Here is a 9,235-nt window from a genome sequence, read left to right as displayed (position 1 = left end):
GCTATAGGACTTGGAGGATAACAATACTAGGTTTCTTGTAGACCTACCTACTGACAAGACACCTATTGGTTGTAGGTGGGTGTTAAAGATCAAATATAAGGCCACAGGTGATGTTGAGAGATTCAAGGCTCGATTGGTAGCTAAGGGGTATAGTCAAAGAGAAGGCCGGGATTCTAGATAAACTTTCTTACTAGTGGCCAAGATGGTCACAGTGAGATTTGTTGTTGTTGTTGCTACCTTAAAAAATTGGTACATTTATCAAATGGATTTACATAATGCTTTTCTTAATGGTGACTTAGATGAAGAGGTATACATGGTGTTGCCTGAGGGGTTTGCTAGACAGAGGGAGTCTTAGAAGGTCTGCAAACTCCAAAAATCCTGGTATGGCCTCAAGCAAGCACCCAGGTAGTAGAATCTAAAGCTTACAGAAGCACTAGTACATATAGGATTTCAACAGAGTCACTATGATTATTCTATGTTTGTCAGAAGAGTTGGGGATGATATTGTAATCATACTTGTGTATGTTGATGATATTCTAATTACTGGTAGCAATCATAAGTTGCTATGTGAAATAAGGCTAGATCTTCAAAGCAGGTTCAAAATGAAGGATTTGAGAGAACTAAAGTTCTTTCTAGGTATTGAATGTGCAAGGTAAAACAAGGGGAACCTAATGAGTCAGAGGAAATATGCTTTAGAGTTAATCTCTAAAACAGGTCTCAGTGGAGCAAAGCCAGCTAGTACACCTATAGAGCTTAACCAAAAAACTAACCACTGTAGAATATGATCTATCCTTCAGGAAAGGAAATGCCACTACTGATGAAGTGCTAAGAGATCCTAGTGTCTATCAAAGACTGGTTGGGAAATTACTGTATTTAACTATGACCAAACTTGATATCTCCTTTGTAGTACAGGTCTTGAGTCAATTTATGCATTGTCCTAGAATCTCTCATATGGAGGTAGCATCAAGAGTAGCGAGGTATATAAAGCAATCACATGGTTTGAGATTACTTATGCCTGCAGAAAACACAAAGAATCTGACTGTCTAGTGTGATTCTGATTGGGAAGCTTGTGTGGAAAAAAGAATATCAGTAACAGGCTATCTAGTGAAGTTTGTAAATGCCCTAGTATCTTGGAAGTCCAAGAAGCAAAGCACTGTCTCCAGAAGCTCAGCTGAAGCAGAATTCAGGAGCATGACCTCCTGTACAGCAGAGATCACTTGGTTGATAAGGTTATATGCAGAACTAGGAATCAAAGTTTGTTTTCCTATGAAGTTAGTGTGTGACAGCAAGGCAGCAATTCAAATTGCTGCAAATCTAATCTTTCATGAGAGAACAAAGCATATTGACATTGATTGTCAATTCGTAAAGGAAAAACTATGTGAAGGAATGCTGAAGACCGAATATGTACATACTGAAGATCAATTGGCAGACCTACTAACTAAGAGTCTTGGAAAATCTCAACATGAGTATATGTTGAACAATTATGGGTTGAAGAATGTATATCAATCATCAGCTTGAGGGGGAGTGTTGAAGGGTTGAATCAACAGGCTGATAATTAACTATAGTTAATTATTATTGTAATCACTAACTAGGTTGGTTAGTTAGTTAGTAAAGATAGTTAGTTGGTAGTTAGAAGAAAATATAAATATCTACTTAGTTTGAAAACACAGCTATTCATTTTCATTTTTTCCTACAGTTATTCAATAAAACAGTGGTTCTTCCTCCTTTTCTTTGCTGCTTCAATTCTCTTTCTATTCGAGCTCTAGATCAGCTGTTCATGGAAGCTAACAATATATACCTTCAAGAGTTCTAGTGTTTAATCATGAACAGGTCACAACGCCTTAAAAGTTCGCATATACGGCTTATGAATCCGGTATGATCTTTATATACTCTTGTCTACAAATAAATTCTATAATCCTTACACCTTCAAAATAACCCCAAAGCTTAAGAAAAATAAACAATTTATGAACATCGTAGCTAGTGTCACGATCCGGATTTTTCACCCTTGGGAGTCGTGATGGCGCCTACTAGTGAAAGCTAGGCAAGCCGACCACTTACACCAATTACCTTTTTCCCATTTTTAATTTCTTTAACAAGTGTGAATCAATAGTTATAAACAGCGGAAAGTTAAGGCAAGCAAAAGAAAATAATAAACAATTGAATAAATATCCAATACAACATCTTAAGAAAAATCTACCCAGAACTAGTGTCACGCTTCACAGACAATCTAGAATTTACTACAAACAAGGCCTGAAAGATAGCTAATACACTGTTGCTAAAATAAGTATATGAGACAGGATGAAGGGATAGAGGGAGACACCAGGGCCTGCGGACGCCTGCAGGACTACCTCGGAATCTCCAACTGGACTGAAGGCAGTCACCCAAGTTATGGTCCGATTGCCGCTGCTCCGGGATCTGCACACAGTGCAGAGTGTAGTATCAGCACAACCGACCCCATGTGCTAGTAAGTGCCTAGCCTAACCTCGGCGAAGTAGTGACGAGTCTAGGACCAGACTACCAAATAAACCTGTGCAGTTAAATCATATACAGCGAAAAAGAAGAACAATAATGTACAATTAAGAATGGGAGGGGGAGGGGGTAACATGCTGTGGGGAAACATCAATTAAGAATAAAAAGACAGCGGTTAAATACAAGGAACACCCTATCTCAATTATCAGCAAGAATCAAGGATCAAACAAGTGCACGACATCACCCTTCGTGCTTTTACTCTTGTCTGCACCAAAAGAATCAATATAAATTGCACGACATCACCCTTCATGCTTTTACTCTCGTCTTCACCATATAATCAATATAATTGGCACGGAATTGTGCATTATGCGGAACAGCATCACCCTTCGTGCTTTACACTCTTCCTCACAAAATTATACACGGCATCACCCTTTGTGCTTTAACATTCTTCCTCACCCAAACAACAATCACAAATAATAAGGCAAGGAAATAAGTAAGATTGAAACGAAATCCCGGCAAGGGAACAATAGTTCAACAATCAAATCCCGGCAAGGGAACAATATCAAAAGCATCAACATCCCGGTAAGGGAGATAGCATTAAAAGCAACAATATCTCGGCAAGGGAGACAATATAATAATTCTCTTTTCTTTTTCACTTTTAATTCACAACTCACTTCACGACTTGAGCCAATGCTCTGTAAAGTTCAAATGCCAACTATACTTCCACAAGTTCATTGTACCACTTGAGCCAACACTCTTCGATACTCAAATACCACTATTTCCTCCACAAACTCTACTCAACAATAAAAAGCATCACAAAAGGCATGAATAATACAAACGGAGTCATAATAATCATAATACAAGACTCAAGGGCATGCTTGACACCAACGCATAGACACTCGTCACCATGCCTATACATCGTACTCAACAAATATCACATAGCACATAAGACTCGACTCCTAATCCCTCAAGCTAAGGTTAGACCAAATACTTACCTCGATGTCAGGAACACAATTCAAGTCTCAACAATCGCTTTACCTCTTGATTCCACCACCAATTCACTCGTATCTAGCCACAAGTTACTTAATTACATCAATAAATTCTAATTGAATCAATTCTAATGTATGAAAATAAGTTTTCCCCAAAAAGTCAAAAATCGCCCCCAGGCCCGCATGGTCAAAACCCGAGGTTTGAACCAAAACCTGATTACTCATTCCCTCACGAACCCAAATATATATTTTGCTTTGAAATCGGACCTCAAATCGAGGTCCAAATCCCTAAAATTTGAAAACCCTAGGTTTTACCTAAAACACCCAATTTCGCCCATGAAAACCATTGATTCTAGGATGAAATCTTGGAAAAGGAAGTTAAGGAGTAAAGAAAATGAGTTAGAAATCACTTACTAATATTTTGGAGAAGAAAGGTTGTTTGAAAAATCACCTCTTATGTTTTTAGGGTTTTGAAAAATGAAAAATAACTGAAAATCCCTTTAAATATACCCCTCTCAGACCCCCTGTGCAGACCGCACAAAAAGGAGTGCGGCCGCAGAGCTCACAATGTTGACTGCAGTGACATGTTTTAGTATTTTGGCCATAACTTTCTCTACAGATAGCCAAATTGTGATTTCTTTACCTTTCTGGAAACTATACACGAAGGGCTACAACCTTTGTTTTTGAATCATCTCAAAATTCCTTTTAGATAAAAAGATATAGGCTTCCGAAGTTAGACCAGTGAACTTGCGTTTTCTTCCTCACCGCGGACCGCACAAAATCAAGTGCGGCCGCAAAGCCCCCCACCGCGGTCAGCACAAAATCCTTTGCGGCCGCAAAGACCCCTCTGTGGCAGCACAAAATCATTGCGCACCACACTGGTGGGTTTAGAGGTCTGCAACTTCTCTGAACCTGCAACAGCTATGTTTTTAAGCCTAAAACATCCCGGAACCTACCCGAAACTCACCCGAGCCCTCGGGACTTCAAACCAAACGTGCATACTAACTAAAAAAATATCATATGGACCTACTCGCATGATAACATCATCAAAATAACATGTAAAACCATGAATTAAACCTTAAAACTCAGTATTTTCATCAAGAACATTCAAAGTTCATAACTCTTCAACCGGAAGTCCAACTCACGTCAAATAAACTCCGTTTTCCACCAAATTTTATAGTTATCTTTTAAATACTATAACAAGTTTGTACCGGGCTCCAGAATGATATACGGGCCCGATACCAATGGTTTGAAACATTAATTTTTTTCTTCATTTCTTAGATAATTCAGTAAAATAATTTCTTTCAAAAATTGATTGCTAAGGTTTGGGACCTCGGAATTCATTTCCAAGCATACGCCCAAGTCCCATATTTTACTGCGGACCTCCCGGGATCGTCGAAACACGGATCCGGGTCCGTTTGTTCAAAATATTGACCAAAGTCAACCATAATCAAATTTTAACTCTAGAAATTTCTATTTCTCATATTTTCACATAGAAGACTTTCCGGATATAGGTCCGGACCATACACGCAAGTCGAGGTGAGACAAAAAGAGGTTTTTAAGACCTCAGGACACAGAGTTTATTTCTAAAACAGGTGATGAAAGGTCATCACATTCTCCACCTCTAAAACAACCATTCGTCCTCGAACGAACAAAAGAAGAAAGTACCTGAGTCGGGGAAAAGATGGGGATAACGGCTCTGCATATTAGACTCGGGCTCCCAGATCGATGCCTCAGCAGACTGACCTCTCCACTAAACACGAACAGAAGGGAAACTCTTCGATCTCAACTGACAAACCTGCCGGTCTAGAATAGAAACCGGCTCCTCCTCATAGGACAAGTCCTTGTACAGCTGGACAGTGCTGAAGTCTAACATGTGGGATGGATCGCCGTAATACTTCCGAAGCATGGACACATGGAACACTATATGCATGGCTGATAAGCTCGGCGGCAATGTAAGTCTGTAAGCCACCTCCCCCACTCGATCAAGAATCTCAAACGGGCTAATGAACCTAGGTCTAAGCTAACCCCTCTTTCCAAATCTCATCACGCCCTTCATAGGCGACACCCGAAGCGATACCCGCTCACTGACCATGAATGCCAAATCACGAACCTTATGGTCAGCATAACTCTTTTACCTGGACTAAACTGTACGAAGCCTATCCTAAATGATCCTGATCTTGTCCAAGGCATCTTGTACTAGATCCGTACCCAACAACCGAGCCTCTCCCGACTCAAACCATCTAACCGGCGACCGACACCGCCTACCATATAAAGCCTCATAAGGAGTCATCTGGATACTCGACTGGTAGCTATTGTTGTAGGCAAACTCTGCTAAAGGAAAAAACTGATCCCACGAGCCTCCAAAGTCAATGACACACGCTCAGAGCATATCCTCTAAAATCTGAATAGTACGCTCGGACTGTCCGTCCGTCTGAGGATGAAATGTTGTGCTCAACTCAACCTGTGTGCCCAACTCTCGCTGAACTTCCCTCTAGAAACGTGAGGTAAACTGCGTACCTCGGTCCAAAATGATAGACACGGGCACACCATGAAGACGAACAATCTCCCGGATATAGATCTGAGCTAGCCTCTCGAAAGAATAGGAGACTGCCATAGGAATGAAATGCACTGACTTGGTCAGCCTATCAACAATAATCCACACTGCATCAAACTTCCTCCGAGTCTGTGGGAGTCCAATAATGAAATCCATAGTGATCCGCTCCCACTTCCACTCGGGAAGCTCAATCCTCTAAAACAAACTACTAGGCCTCTGATGCTCGTACTTAACCTGCTGACAATTCAAACACCGAGCTTTATAAGCAACGATATCCTTCTTCATACTCCTCCACCAATAATATTGCCGCAAATCCTGATACATTTTCGCGGTACCCGGATGAATAGAGTATCGGGAACTCTGGGCCTCCTCTAAAATCAACTCCCAGAGCCCATCCATATTAGGCACACAAACTCGACCCTGCAATCTCAAAACTCCATCATCTCCTAAGGTAACTTGCTTGGCACCTCCGTGTTGCACTGTGTCCCTAAGGACACACAAATGAGGATCATCATACTGCCGATCTCGGATATGCTCCAACAATGAAGAACGAGCGATTGTGCAAGCTAACACACGGCTGGGCTCAGAAACATCCAACCTCACGAACTGATTGGCCAAGCCTGAACATCCAAAGCAAGCGGTCTCTCATCGATCGGAATATAAGCAAGACTGCCCATACTGGCTGACTTCCTACTCAAAGCATCGGCCACTACATTGGCCTTCCCCCAGATGATATAAGATGGTGATATCATAGTCCTTTAGTAGCTCTAACTACCTTCTCTGCCTCAAATTTAGCTCATTCTACTTGAACAAATACTGCAGACTCTTGTGATCCGTGAACACCTCACATGCCATACCATACAGATAATGCCTCCAAATCTTCAACGCGTAAGCAATGGCTGCTAACTCCAAATCATGAACTGTATAATTCTTCTCATGGATCTTCAACTGCCGCGAAGCATAGGAAATGACCTTGCCATCCTGCATCAACACCGTACCAAGTCCAATACGAGATGCATCACAACAAACCGTATAAGGCCCTGAACCTGTGGGCAAAACAAACACCGACACCATAGTCAAAGCTGTCTTGAGCTTCTGAAAGCTCACCTCGCACTCGTCCAACCACCTGAATTGGGCACCCTTCTGGGTCAACCTAGTCATCGGGGCTGCAATAGATGAAAAACCCTCCACAAACTGACGATAATAGCCTGCCAATCCCAAGAAACTCCAGATCTCTATAGCTGATGCTGGTCTAGGCCAGTTCTTGACTGCCTCTATCTTCTTCGGATCAACCTAAATACCCTCTGCTGATACGACATGACCCAAGAATGCAACTGAACTCAACCAGAACTCACACTTCGAAAACTTGGCATCCAACTGACTATACCTCAAAGTCTGGAGAACCACTCTAAGTTGCTGCTCGTGCTCCTCTGGGCTGCGGGAATAGATCAAAATATTATCAATGAAGACTATCATGAACGAATCCAAGTAAGGCCTGAACACTCGGTTAATTAAATCCATGAAAGCTGCTGGGGCATTTGTCAATCCGAATGACATCACAAGAACTCATAATGCCCATACCGAGTGCGGAAAGCTGTCTTAGGGACATCGGATGCCCTAATCCTCAACTGATGGTAGCCAGATCTCAAGTTGATCTTAGAAAACACTTGGGCACCCTGAAGCTGGTCAAACAAATCATCGATCCTCGGCAATGGATACTTATTCTTGATTGTAACCTTGTTCAACTGCCGGTAGTCTATACACATTTGCATTGATCCGTCCTTCTTGACAAACAACATCGGCGCACCCCAAGTCGAGACACTAGGCCTAATGAAGCCCTTATCAAGCAAGTCTTATAACTGATCCTTCAACTCTTTCAACTTAGGTGGGGCCATACGATACGGCGGAATAGAAATGGGCTGAGTACCCGGAGCCAAATCAATACAGAAGTCAATATCCCTGTCGGGTGGCATATCCGGCAGGTCTGAAGGAAATACCTCAGAAAACTCACGAACAACTGGCACAGAATCAATAGAAGGAACCTCGACACTAGAATTCCGAACATATGCCAAATAGGCCAAACACCCCTTCTCGACCGTACACCGAGCCTTCATATATGAGATAACCCTACGGGTAGAATGACCAGGAGTCCCTCTCCACTCCAAACAAGGTAAACCCGGGAAGGCTAAGGTCACAGTCTTGGCATGACAATCCAAGATAGCGTGGTAAGGTAATAACCAATCCATCCCCAATATGACATCAAAATCAACCATGTCCAGAAGTAATAAATCTACACAAGTCTCAAGACCCCCAATCACAACTATACATGAACGATGGACATGCTCTACCACAATAGAATCACCCACCATGTGTAGACACATAAACATGAGCACTCAAAAAATCACTAGGCATGACCAGATACGGTGCAAAATAAGATGACACATAGGAGTATGTAGATCCTGGATCAAATAAAACCGAAGTATCTCTACTACAAACCAGAACAGTACCTATGATAATTGCATCGGAAGCCTCAGCCTCGGGCCTGGTTGGAAGAGCATAACATCGGGGTTGGGCCCCACCACCTTGAACTATATCTCTGGGACGGCCTATTGCTGGCTAGCCTCCACCTCTAACTTCCTGACCTCAGCCTCTAATACCTCTACCTCCACCTTTAACACCTCTACCTCCACCTCTAGCTGGTTAAGCGGCCTGTGAAACACTCGGTGCCTGAACTATGGCACGGGAACCCTGATGTTACGAGCTGCTCGATGCTCGAGGGAAAAATCTAGCAATATGACCCATATCACCACAAGTATAACAAGCCCTCGGTGGCTGAGACTGCTGACCCTGACGACTTGAATGACCATCCGGAAAACTCTGGAGCAGCGGTGCACTGATAAGAGCTAGTGGTGCATTGTAGGGCTACTGATCAGAATACTGCATATAAGAACCACGACCACCTGAAGCACCGTGAGAAACTTGAAGTGCTAACTGAAAAGGCCTAGGAGGATGGCCTCTACCATACGAATCCCTGCCTCCAGACGAGGCACAACTGAATCTGCCTGAATGACGAGGCCTCTTGTCAGACCCTGACCACCCCCCTATAATAGAACCATCTCAACTCTCCTGGCCACATTGGCCGCCTCCTAAAAAGAAATCTCACTCCATGTCTCCTTAGCTATCTGAAGTCGAATAGGCTGGATAAGTTCCTCAATGAACCT

This window comes from Nicotiana tabacum, chromosome 18, assembly GCF_000715075.1.
Source record: "Nicotiana tabacum cultivar K326 chromosome 18, ASM71507v2, whole genome shotgun sequence".
NCBI classification, from domain to species: Eukaryota; Viridiplantae; Streptophyta; class Magnoliopsida; order Solanales; family Solanaceae; genus Nicotiana; species Nicotiana tabacum.
The sequence above is the reverse complement of the archived record's forward strand: the minus strand, read 5'-3'. Positions refer to the sequence as shown.